This window comes from Apium graveolens, unplaced genomic scaffold (assembly GCF_009905375.1).
Source record: "Apium graveolens cultivar Ventura unplaced genomic scaffold, ASM990537v1 ctg6473, whole genome shotgun sequence".
NCBI classification, from domain to species: Eukaryota; Viridiplantae; Streptophyta; class Magnoliopsida; order Apiales; family Apiaceae; genus Apium; species Apium graveolens.
In genome coordinates, this window is record NW_027419512.1 from 120,145 (window position 1) to 134,676 (window position 14,532).

The following is a 14,532-nucleotide window of genomic DNA, read 5'->3' on the forward strand; positions in this document are numbered from 1 at the left end:
TATTATTAGTGGATCTTGTTTAGTTAAGGACGATTTTGAACTTTTTTGAAGTGTAATAAAGTAGTTATCACTCATATCGGTGTATTCCTTGGAAAAGGATATTTGTCGGTTGTTTTATTTTTTATTAATGTTGAACCTGTGATTGATGGTTTGGTTAATGAAATTGTTGCTTCTTCTGTTAATTGTGTTGAATCATCTAATTTTTGGCACTCTCGTCTTGGTCATTTAATTTTTGGTTCTCTAATGACTATGATGAATTTAGAGTTGATTCCAAAACATGCAATTAGTAACAAATCTAGGTGTCCACTTCTAAAATCAATAAGAAAATCACTTCATAATGTTGTAAGCGATTCTAAAATATTAGATTTAGTTCATAGTGAATTTAATGACTTGTATACTGAAGACAATAAAAGATATTTTTTACCTTTATTGATGATTGTAGTAGATACTATTATTTTTATTTGCTTAGAAATAAGGATGAAGAACTTGATAAGTTCATTATGTATAAAAGTCAGTCCTTTTTATCATTTAAAAAGGTTCACTCTATATTTCTTGTAGTGAACAGAAGAATATCCTAATTCATTTTTTTAAAAAAGGAAACTAGAATAAAAGAATTTAAATACTTAAACTACATAGTACCCAACAATTAGTTATATCATTATATATAAAACTTTAAAACTTTTGACTTTTCTTTATCCTCCAAATAGATTCTTGTCATGAGTATTTATAGGTGGAGATAAATACAAAATACAGATGTAAAAGCTTAAAATGAGATGAGCTATTATTCAAATAAAGTTATAATGAAATTTTAAATCAAACCTCAACATGAGAGGCAATATAAATTTTTAAGGATGAAGTGATCTAACTAGACTTTTATGTTTTATTAAATCATGTAGGTGATTGGTTATTTGGTGCTCAAGAATTGGCATAATTATTTGGTAGTGACATCATTGATGAGTGTCGTACATATTTCTTTTTATCCAACTTCGTCTAATATGTGTAATTATTATATCACAAATCATAATTACATTAAATCACAAAAATTATAGTATGAAGTCACAAAAATTGACCACCAAAAACTTCATTTAGAAAATTGAAGAACATTTTACTAATAACATCTTACATTATACTTTTCATTGGACTTTTTCTAGTATGGAGGGGCATGTGATAGATTGACTTAATTTCTAGAAATCTGGTATGCCATATGCCCAGACAAGCAATTAATTGGTTCCTCAATGATCTACTTGGATTTAACTAAATAACATTAGATAATAATTTGTAAAAGAATAAAGAATATTTGGTTTTTAATATTAAATAGGATTTAATATTTTTCTAAATAGATATCTATTTTTTTAGTTCATAAGATTGAATCATATATATAATATTTCACTTTTAAGCGATACAACAAATGCAATTTCACTTTATTTTTCATCAAGTAGAATTCTAATGAAAAAATTCCCATCATTTTTTTCTTTTAAGCGATACAACAAATGCAATCTCACTTGAGCATCATTAACACCCAAGTTGCCCTTCCTAAAATAATGTACCACGTTTCTTAAATATTGGCCATCAAAACCTACTTGTTGTGCTCATTCATGCATCTTGTCAAAAATATCCATTTGTTATCTCGGTTGGACACCTAACATGTAAGTTCTTAATTAAATTCTTCATGTAAGTTGGGAGCTTAATTATTGTAGGCTCTTTACGTAATTTTTAAAAAAATCGAATATGGATCTAAGAAATTTTCTTAGTGTAGTCCATTGAGAAAGAAGTATGAAGATGTTTCTTCTATCACTACTAAAAAAAGTAGAATAGACATCGGCTAAAAACCGATGTCTATGAATAAATAAATCCGATGTCTTCGTGGGTGATGTTAAAGACCCCCCATTTAACATCGGTTTTAAACTGATGTTAAAGAAGACATATAACATCAGTTTTTAAAAATGTTAAATTTCTAATATATATCTAATCTTAATATATTATCATAATATATTTTTATCAATTTAAACATATGTGAGATAAGCAAAATATTTCCATTTATCATTAAACTTTTGTTACTAATACTAGTAACAACGGTTTTCAAGATAAACCGATGTAAACATAACTTTTGACATCAGTTCTTTATTTCAAACTGATATCTATTGGTGACAAACTGATGTCTATAAAGCTTAATAACATCGGTTTTCTGTTTTAAGATTTTTTTTTGTAGTATTTAACATTAGTTTTATTCGATATTACTGAGGTCAATGTTCCACTAAAACTGATGTATTAAGTTTTGATAGACATCAATTTTTTATTTTAAACAGTTGTTAAAGTGTTAAATTAACATCACTTTCCATTGTAGTGATGTCTGATTACCTGTTTCATTAATGTACATTTTATTAATATAGATGCCAAAAATTTGCCAAACCAATAAACTAACAAAACCAAATGCTGCATAATACCATTTGTCTATATATCCAATAACAATATCCAAATATCACGCATAACACTTTCATCTAATCTAAACATCAAGTACTACACATATTTATGTAGCATACTGTTTGCAAATATACTATATCACCAGATTCTGGATCTTTGGCTACATAGGCAGTCAATCCAACAACAGAGCTCCCTCGTCCACTTGTGTAAATTCCGCAAGGGATAGCTTATGTGTGTAAGTCAGCAGCAACTGTGACTTGCTAGTTCCAGGATCGCTAAGAAGAAACATGTTGATATCTCCTCGAAATATAGCCTCAGATTGCAATGTCAATGCACTCCCACCAAAAAGTTGCAATTTGTCAATCAACCAAAACTTAAAGTATGGAATGTATATGACTAAATTATATAGGACTGTGCCAACTGTAAAGAAGAGCAATAAAATAGAAATTTCGGACAACTAGCTGTAGAATCAGGTAGTTGTATGGAATATATTGTTCCTGATAACTGTAATTAAGGATGGGTAGTTGTTGCAAAAAATATCTAGGATGGGTATATTGTTCAACTTTACACTAAATTATATAGGACTGTGCCAACTGTAAAGAAATGTATTGGCTAGAAGAACTCACAAACAATCCAAAAATGAATCAAGATAACCGAGAGCAAGAAAGATGAAAATTTAAAATCAAGTTTGGGAGCGGTACCTTTGTTGCTACCAAATTATAGGATTTAAATGATGTAGCGGCTTCATTCCTTCAAGAAAAACCAAGCCATAGAAACACAACCAAAACCAGTATTCAATCCATCCAAGTACAATTCAATCGATCCATTGCAACAGCGGTGGTGGCGTTGGCAGCGGTGGAGGTTTGTCGCCGGAAAACGAAGGGGATTAAAAGGGAGGCACTGTTGCTGTGTTTATGTTTGTGCGTTGGTGTGTTATGATTGTATGTGTATATTTATGTTCATGTGTGTGTGTTGAGAGAGAGAGGGAAGAAGTGAGAGAGAGAAGGAGAGACGAGAGACAAGGAGAGACGAGAAGAAAGAGGAGAGAGAAAAGCCATAGATGGAATTGACGAACTTACATACTTTCTTCTCATTAGGAGAATTAACAAATCCCTCAAGATGATCTATGTAAATCTCTTCTTTAAGGTCACCATGAAGAAAAACAGTCTTTAAAACCATTTGATGAAAGATAAGACCAAGTGCGGATGACAATGCTATAAGAATTAGGATTGTAGCCATTCTAGCAACATGAGAGTATATTTCAAAGTAGTAATGCGTTCTCTCTACCTAAAACCCTTAGCTACCATCTTAGCCTTATACTTACCTATTCATCCAACCCGATTCAACTTCCTCTTAAAGGATTCATGGCCTAACGGAAAGTTAAACGTTCTTCCGACATTATAACTGATGAAATCAATTCCAAAGTCCTTAACAATCTTTGCATTCTTACTCCTTCTAGATTCCTCTACTTCACTCAGAGCAGAGCTACTAGCAGGATCCGCCACCATATTTTTCATCCTTTCCAAGTGACCATAAATGGAACTCGATGTACAAGTGGGATAATCATTAGAAACACTTTGAGGAATACCTTCCTTAATAGGAAACACTTCCTTAATTACGGTTGCTTTACAAAATTCAACTATAGTATTCACCACAATACAATCTATGATATATTTTTTACTAAAAATCTCATAGCAATTGTGGAATAACCATAACCTAGAAAGATAGTATCAACAGTCTTTCGCCCTAATTTCTTCCTCTTGTTATGATCTTAGAGGAGGCTAGTGAACGAGGATAAAATTTTTGAAAGAGGGTAAATATTTTTGGCGCCCTAATGAAATTATTTTATTTGTGAGAATTTGTTGCCCTCCTTATACTGTATATATTTTGGTGGAGGGTAGTGAAAGAGGGTAAAATATTTTAAAGAGGGTATTGAAGGACGTTAAAAATTTTGAAGCCCTCATGAAATGGTACTAAGTGTGAAATCTATATCCTCGTTGTTGTTTATATGTAATTTGAAGGAGGGTACTTGAAGAAGGGTAAAAAATTAACTTCCTCTTGAAATTGTTCTAAGTGTGAATATGGTGCCCTACAGGTAATTTATATATATTTTGGAGGAGGGTAGTGAAGGAGGGTAAAATTTTGAAGGTGGATATTGAACGAGGGTAAAATATTTTGACGCTCTCTTAAAATTATTCTAAGTGTGAATTCAGAGTGTATTGAAGGAGGGTAAAAAATTATGAACCCCTTTTGAAATTTGAAGGAGAGTAGTGAAGGAGGGTATAAAATTTTGACCCTTTCTTAAAATTTGGTTCCGTCTTGTAGTTTATATGTATTTTACTGGAGGGTAGTGAAGGAGGAAATTTTTTTGAAGGACGCCAAATAATTTTGACCCCTTTTGCAATTTTTTTAAGTTTAAATTTGGTGTCCTCCTTGTAGTTTATATGTATTTTATAGGAGGTGAAGGGTTTCGATCACATAAACACAATGGAAATATTAATTAAAATGTAACTTAGTTAAGTCAAACCCAATAGTCAAAAAGTATCAATATACTTCAACACATCTCCCACGATAGATGGGAGTACTTTGCTTTGGCGAACCCACTCCTGGTCGATCTAGGGGTTAATGCATTGGACTCATTGGAAGGCATTTGATCAACTTAATATTAACTTTAGGGTTTTGTTAATTTTAAAATGATCATGATCCCATCATAATGGGATTCCCGATTTTTCCTTGAATAAAATACTTTAAATCAATATTCGTCAATGGTTTGATTTCCAGGTAGTGAGGGAGAGTCACAACGGTATCGCTTAAAACCCACAACCTTACAAGTTCAATGAACTCGCTTTTGACAATATCGCCCCATGTCAGAAACAAAGAAAATTTGTATTTTATTCCGTGTTTCATAAACACGAGAATCATAATTGTTTGTTCATTTTAAAATTTTGAATCGTTACATATTTTATCTTGTTTAGCAAGCATGGCATGGGTGTCGTATCTAATACAAACATCCTTAATCTAATTAAGCATGCATCTTCATAAACTACTCTACACATAATTCATCATATGCACATATATATGTAAAGTGCAATAAATAAATGTGGTTGGTTATGGATTTCCTATGTGATCTTTATCAAGCTAATGATAAAGATATAGATCAATCGAAGGTGGAAAATAAATACAGGCTAACTATTACATGTCTTATTTCTTGTATTGCTTCCTTGGATGGCCTCCGTGTGGGATTACCCTTGATCTTCAAATCTTCATGTCTTCATGTACATTACAAGAATGAAATATGAAAACTAATCTAATGAACTTACAAGAGAACCCGAGTTACATTCGAGATTTAATAATTACAAGATTAAATGACATGAAGCCGTATTTCAAAAACCAAAACCATTAACATAAGGTCATAAGCCATAACCATCACTATGCTCAATTAACACAAAATAACATGTTAAAATACATAATCTGATCTTAACTTATTACATTAAATCAAATATTGAAAAAATTAGAAAATTTGAAATTAAATCTGATAGCATTAAATCGCAGATTACAGGGCCTAAACGATGTCAAACGCCTTAAAGATCAGTCGATGATAGCCTTTGCAATAAATTACGTTCAGACGCTCGATTCCATATGAAATAGCGTGTTCGTTCGCCAAAATCAGACATCACACCCAATTTCAGCAAATCTGCTGCATACGATTCAGAATCGTATCAAATACGATTCTTATAATTAAAAAACACATAAAACATGTATAATCAGTATATACAGATTATATAATCATCATATGATTATACAACTCTCATGAATATCATATATTCAAAACATATACATATATACGCATATATAAACATAATAACATGTAAATACAAAATCGCATACATAACAGTCATGGAATATTGTATATATGTTATCATCATAAAACCTGTAAACACATAAATGAATTAAACACTTTTCGCAAGTAGCTCTAATGCCATTGAAGGGTTTCATCACATAAACGCAACAAAAACAGTAATTAAAATATAAAAAATCAGAATTTTCGAAACCCACCGGAGGATCCATGTGAAAAACATATATTTAATTTGTAGATCAGATTGTTTACCTTAAGAAGCTTTACCAATTGGTTGACTTATGGAGATCCAAAGCTTGATCAATCATCACGCATGCTGCTCTTGCGATCTACGCTCTATCGGTATCCACACGAATGCTTGAACTCAAGGATTGGATGTGTACTAACACAAACACGTTTCTTCTTGCTCTCTCCATCTTCTCTCTTGGTGGCTAGGGTTTTAGTAAAAGTCTTGCACACGAAATCAGCCACACAAGATATATTATATAGAGAGTATAATAAGAATTATAACTCTTAACTAATTAGTAGTTATTATTAATTCGAACTTCCTATTTGTATAATAATTAAGTCACACTTAATTATTTAACAAATTAATATCATGATTAATATTAGTAAATTCAAATATCAATATTTATCTAATTATTTAAGTCATACTTAATTAATATTATAAAAAATTCGAATTACTTTAATATAATTTAAATCCAATTTAAATTAAATAATCCTTCAAGCATTCTTAGTGTGTGACCCTATAGGTTATTATTACGTTGGAAACAAATTTTAAATCTAACTTAAAATCGTAAACAATTAGTGGCATCTAGTAATACATGATTGCTACCCAAGTAATAATAATTGAATCGGTGATCGATTAAACCTTTCGTGAATAATGTACAATGTAACATAATCCCTTTAACCAAATATTATAGATTAAACTATAGGCATGTAATGTGTCATCCTCATCATAGTTTAATACAAGTTTCCTTGATCAATGAGTAGACTATCATACCAAATCAACATTTGAGCGTGGCCATGCACTTCATAGTCTAGCTCACACAAGAGGCCAATAATATCACTCCTAAAATAGGAGGGTTAAATCCTATATAGATCATTCATATTTCTCATACGATTCATAATACCCAATGTCCACTTTTATCATTACCCGATCAAGGATAACTTTTAATGGAATGAATATATATTAATTCTTGTATCGAAATATAATGACTTCAGGTCTAAGGACCATTTCATTATTATCACTGTTCGAATTACATATGACACAACAAACATGTAGAATCTCACATTGGGTCTGTCCAGCACACCATGTACATGTACATCTTCCTATGTATTTGACTTTAGTATCACTATACTTATGATCAATGAGATGTGATCATCAGTCAGCAAACACACTAGTCTTAATACATTATTATTGTCCCTTAATAATAATACTCGATTAGGGACCGTTAGGAATATTGATATTATTCTCATAATCTCATTTCTAAGTCACGTACTTAGAGATATAGAATTGCATATCATATTCCAAGGACATTTATAATCTAACATTTATATCGCGGTAAATTAAGAATTAATAAATTATAAAGGAAATAATCGATAGAACATAAATATTAATAATCCAAATGTCTTTAACTAAAATATCATAATTTTGTGTCTAGGGCACAAACACTAACATGAGGGTACTTGAAGGAGGGTAAAAAATGACGCCCTCTTGAAATTATACTAAGTATGAAATTGGTACCCTTATTGTAGTTTATATATAATTTGAAGGAGGATAGCGAATGATTATAAACAATTTTGACCCTTTCTCAAAATTGTACTAAGTGTGAATTTAGAGCCCTTATTGTAGTTTATATGTACATTGCACGAGGGTAGTGAAGGAAGGTAAAAGTTTTGGAGGAGGGAAAAATATTTTGATTACCCATATAAAATGTACTAAGTTTGAACTTCGTTGCCCCTATGTACTTTAAAGGAGGTTACTCTTTGGGATGGTACTCTGAAGAAGGGTAAAAGTTTTTGAAGAGGGAAATTTTTTTTGGCGACCCACTAAAATCGTACTAAGTCTCAATTTGGTACCCCATGTAAATTTTTGTAGGATAGACTTTTTTATGTCTCTTTCAAATTTGACTAAGTATGAATTCGAAGCCTGTCGAGTATTGGTAGCAAGTAGTTATATGTTGGAAACAAGTAAAAGAGGAAGTGAAGATGAAAATTAGGAAGCGGGTACACAGTATAAGGTACAATGTATTTTTTTCTAATTGCCTTTTTTACCATTTATAGCATAAACATCTAGAAGTGGGTATATCACTTTATGATATTTCTTTATACGGAAGATCACCCGCTAGAAGAGTTATGTGTACCCACTTTTGGTGCTTATACTGTTGAAGAAGTTAGAGAATTACGCTAGTTTGAGAGACGTTTTGCATGTATGAAATAAATGCATGAAGCAAATATCTTGTGAAGGGATAATTGTGACCAGACTTTGCTTGTTCTTGTGTGCGGAATGATTTTTCTTACTTTGTGTCGAAGTAGATCGCATGAGATATGATATGCCTTTAATTATGAATGTAGTATTTATACTTCCCTCAAAGATAATAATATTACTTGTGTCTGATACAATGTAACTTATGTCAGAGATGGTGTTACTTGTCTTGTGTCTGTATGAAACTCATGAGATAATATAATTAACTTGATTTGTCTAAGGTGTTTTAATTGTGTCTAAGGTACTTTGTCCGATTTGTGTTTGTATGATACTCATGGGATAGTAATTCACTTAATTTGTTTTATATAGTTGTGTCTAAGGTGTGGTAATTGTGTGTGATGTACTTTGTTTGCTTTGTTTCTCTATGATACTCTTGAGATAACAATTCACTTAATTTTTTTGAGATAGTTATGTCTCGGATTTTGTAATTGTGTCTGAGATACTTTACTCGCTTTGTGTTTATATGAAACTTATGAGATGATATAGTTCACTTAATTGTGTCTGAGATATTATATTTATGTTTAAGATGTGTTGAAAAGGGTCATATAATATTGTGTTCAACACTTTAGTGTATAAGCAAAAGTATTTGAACTTCTATTATGTGAAATATTTCGCATCTTGTTATCAAACCAAGTGTTGTTGGCCTATCTGTCATCCAATCTCTCTAACTTGTAAGAGCCCGAATATAGCATTTTCTTCACCTTGTAGGTACCTTCCTAGTAAGGCATGAGTTTACATGTATATTGCATGTTAAAGGTTTCCGTAGTTCGTAACTAAGTCTCTTTCATCAAATTTTCTGATCTTTGTCGTGTTGTACTTTATGACCAAACTATGCAATCCTTAATTAGGGTGATCCAAAACTATCCTTGCCTTAAATAGTTTTGAGAAATAGCCTTTTCTTCCATGTGATTTCTATAAATCCTCTGGTGAATTTTTCTCATTCAATATAAAACCTTCTCAGGGTTAATGAGTGTGAGAATTGAGAGTCAAACACATCTTCTACAGGATAGCATACTCTCCTTTAAGTAGTTAATAATGGGTGTCATCTAAGTAGAGTCTTCAACGATAATATTCACAGACTATTGACCTTCAATTCCAAGTATTTTTCATTCTTTAAATAGACAAGAACTATCTAAAATATCTTTTTTGACTCGACGAACTTTGAGTGAAAGGATGGTGTGAATATTGTCATCTATAACATAATCTCATGTTGTTTGCATTATAAAAATCCAAAAATTATTGAAGATTGAGAGATGTTTGAACATTTAGATCAAATTTCTGTCCAGGTTGAGGCATGCTATGAGTACTTGACATTAACTCTAAAAGAAAAGGGTCAATAAATATAAGTTCTGCACCGATGTCTAAAAATTTCAAAACTGATGTCTAGGTGGGTGTAGAGAAAAGTCATAGTTTTTCACATCAGTTTTGCACCAATGTAAAGAGCATTTTATACATCTGTTTTTACTCATAAACAGATGTCTATTTATCTATGACACATCGGTTTCAAAACATAGCGATGTCTAGAGTGTTTTACGACATCAATTCTCCTTTGGAACCGATATTATATACTCCTTTACACATCAGTGTGTACACATGTGAAATAACCCAATAAAGTGTCAAAGTAGACATCAAAAACTGATGTCTTAAAGGCACAATATGATGTATTATTATTATGTTTAACATAGGTTTTTAAGCACATAGGTTTTTAAGCATCTGGATGCTGTGTTATATACATTTATTATGTTCCCAAAAAATTACCAAAAAATACCAAAAATAAATTTTCGCAAAAAGCTTTCAAATTGCCATGAATATCACCAAACTAAGCAATACATAATGTTCTGCAATTTATAATTCCAAATCATCTACTACATCCCATAATGTATACATTCTTCTTGAAACATCCAAAAGAATGCCTTCTTTGCTAAATCGGATGCATGGTGAAGCCTAAAAGAAAGCAACAAGTGGAATCTTATCACCTCAAGCCAACTTTCTGCATCTTCTTCTTTTCGGTCTTTTGTTATGAGCTGTTTAAATAGTCCATATCTATATACAAAATCTGTTATAGGAAACAAGGGGAATTCACTTCCTGTGCTGATCAGAGTATCCCTTATTTTTATACACCTAAACCTTGCTCATCTGATTTCAAATAAAAAGTATTGATTGTCAAGATGGATAATAATCATGGTAAGGCATATAAATTAAAAAGAAATATCTTTTGATGAAGCAATTTCATTCCTGTAGTAGAACACTGAAAGTTTAATGCACAAATTTAATAATCCTACTCTCTTTGATAGTTCTGTATAGCCAGCCCAACATCTCGTCCGCAAAAGCAAGACAAACTTCTCCCTGTCAATCGTCAGCTTCTAAATTACATACAAATAAAGAGTCACATGGAAAACTCTTAACATTACGTAAAAATTGATGAGTTGGTTCCCAAATTAATGGCTTATTGAACCAAATACTTGAATTATCTCTTCTTCAATTACAACCATAAAATAGAAATGGTGGCATTAAGTGTACAGAAAATGGAAGATTTTAAGAAAAGAAGCGAGGTAGTCTGGTCATGAAGATATGAAATAACTATCGCTAGAATCGTTTATAAACCCATGACTGAAAAAAACGACTAGCAGTGGATTTTGGAGTTATATCAATGTTACTGTGTTACCTGCCAGTAACCCTTAGTTTTAACTCTCTGCTATATCTGTTGTCCTTAAGCGCTCTGTGCGTATAAGTCGTCCACCATCATCTCTACAAAAAAAGTATATATGTTGATCCATAATTTGGGACTCAATGCATTATAATCTATGCGATGTATCTCCTTCAGCTCTTCTTGGACCTTCTGTCGCAAGGCTCTCAAAACAGTATCCCCGGGAACATCTAGTGTAATAAAATATGAAGTCAGCAAGTAAATAATTCCAAACGTACTTAACAAAATAGTTGCCTAACTCATACATCCTGCAGGGAGGAACCATCTCACACACTTTAGTATAATAATATTGTAGCTTGATGAACATATCAAATATGTGTTCTGATTTTCCTCTGTTACATTATTTGCAAACAAGTAGAGTATCCGATGATGAACCTTGGTGTTATCTAAATTTTGTAATTCCTACCAACCTTGGTTCTTAAAAACTGAGTTTCATGCTAATTATTTTGTTTTAGCTGAAGGAATCTTAACTACTCACAACAGATTGTTTACGTGGTAGCAATAATTTATGTTTCACATGTAAAAGAACCGAAAGAACTACGCTTCTATGAAAGACCAGGGAATGTAATACTGTAGATCAGCAAAACATAACCAACCAGCCAGATGAAGGAAGTACACCAAAAAGAGAGTGACACCAAAGCACAAGCGTAACAACACAACATAATATAGAACACTCGCTTTCACCTTTGCCGATCTACTATATCATGGTTCCTCTCACACCGAACAGAGACGAGTTCAACACACTTAAAGTTTTTTTCTTTTTATTCCCCAGATGTCAATGAAGCCAGATTACTTATTATATTGTCCTAAATAATTAAAGCGAGGATTGATGAGTATACCTATATTCATCCCAGGTGGAAGTGCAAACTGACGCTGAAGGACAAACTGGTACAAGGGGTATGCATGCACCAATTATCAGAGTGACAATTGGGATGGCTCCATTCCTGCAAGAGGTCAAGTATATGTTTGAACTATAACTCAACAACAAAAAGAACAAGAGTACGCTAAACTAAAAAATTTCCTCATAGCATGAGCAGTATGAGTAATGTATAGCATCACCATAGTTCTCCTCAAATCCCTTTAAGATGATTATAACAAAGTCCAGAACCGATTTACATAAAATTATTCTATGTAACCACAAGAAATAATTTAATAGTATATACACTCAAGAAACAAAGTACTAAGAGGTTTATTTGCATATATTTCTCGAACTTCAAGTTTGCGTTTTTTTTAACAACGTGAATGTTAATTTCTAATTAATTTAGAGTTATTGACTACTCCAAATTACTTTCAAAGTACTAAAAATTGATGCAAGAGACCATATATCATACTGCATATACAGTGTTTAGATGTTTTCGTTCATCATGGCCGAGTATATTGGCCGACTATATTGATACTGTCCACCGCAAGAAATGATCCAAGAGCAGTGAGCAGAAGCACCTTGAGCACCGACATTGAAACAGCAAAAAAGGCTGAAAATCCCATTTGGCAATCCAACCACTTCACTTGATCTTTTCTGAGTACGGTTAAGCTGTAACCTTTCAAGAAGCAGTGTATTGTGAACTTCAAATTTGTACTTTCACTTCCCAAAAGTGATAATTTGATTCAAATCATAATATATCAAAGGTTCTTATTAACACAAGGAATTTAAAAATTAAAACAACTGCAGAATAATGTAGCTATATCCCACACTAATCAATCGAGCATGTATATAATCTAACACGTAAGTCGTATACATGAGTATTATGATCAACTCAATGGAAATTTCATCATCAGGAAATACTTACTATTATAATAGATTTAGAGACTTACAAGAACAAAAAAAGCAAGAACAAGAGAACCAACGACGAAAGCTAGCGCATCAAACAAGAAAGTACAAACAAGCCTGTAAACGACAACAACAAACAAACAATCTGTTAAAAATAGAAGAGTAACAAAAAAAGCATGAAAAACAAAAAATTTAATTGGAGAAACATGCTTATATATAATAAAAACCAAATATATACCAACTAAAAAAGAGATATGCATACATAATTAACTTAAATCGCAAAATAACTTACTTTGTAGGTGACCCAAGATGAAGAATCAACCAATCCGTAAAAAAAGTTCAATTAAAACCCAAAAATTGAAGTTTGAAATGAAAATTAGAGACACACTTACAAATCGACTTAGTTAATAGCACAATCGAGTAGATTAAAGATTCATATGCAAGAACCGAGTGTTTTATTTGAAAGAAAGAACCGAGGCTACGACCTAATTAGATATATGATATTTGGGGGTTTGATTCCAGGGTTTGACCGAATTAGTGGTTCAATCTATGGTTAGTGTTCGATTAAGTTTGGATTTAAGATTCTATCTAGGGTTTGTGATTGTATATAATGGGTTTGAATTAGGTTTTGAATGTTCTTGAGTGTAGATTAAGAGTAGAGCCTCGTTAAAAAGAAAAGTGGATGTGAGTTTGTGAAGAGCTAGGGAAATGAAAATGGGTTGAGGGGGAAATGATTTATATGTAAAAGGGGGAAATGTTTTATGTAATCGTAAATGTATGTATCACGTGTTTTATAATTTTTTAAAATTTAGTTTAGACATCGTTGTTACTTCAACTGTTGTGTGAATATTACTTTAACATCGATTTTGTAAAAAATGATATTCAAAAACAATTTAACATCGGTCGTCAATGCAACCGATGTTAAATTGGTGATATCTATTGACCGTTTTCTTGTAGTATAAGCCTCATTATTAGTAAACATGGAAATATTATGACTTTAATGAGTTGGAAGCCTTATAAAAAATTATATTAGCCATGCTTCACTTTTTATCGAGGTAAAGTAGTCATCCATGCAGAGTTCTCATGTTGGATTGTGGGTAATAATGTCCTCCTTGGAAGAGGATATTTCACGAATGAGGGAATTTTTTCTTGGTTGCCAAATGAACATTTACCAACGTAATCTATAAATTTCAAAATGTGATGATTTTTCTTGGCATATAAGAAGTTATGAATTGATTTAACACCATGACTCAATTGATTAAATTTTGGGATTGTGAATATTTAGGCGTTGA

General features: G+C 31.8%; 1 long non-coding RNA gene across 1 annotated transcript; it reads right to left on the reverse strand.

Annotated features, from left to right (window-relative positions):
* Nucleotides 1-10,898: 10,898 nt before the first annotated feature.
* LOC141703306 (uncharacterized) lies at nt 10,899-12,399 on the reverse strand. Its single transcript, XR_012567439.1, has 3 exons — nt 12,312-12,399; nt 11,431-11,642; nt 10,899-11,111 (listed from the first exon to the last, which is right to left on the reverse strand). It is a non-coding gene; the product is annotated as an uncharacterized LOC141703306 (long non-coding RNA).
* Between the last annotated feature and the right edge of the window lie 2,133 nt (nt 12,400-14,532).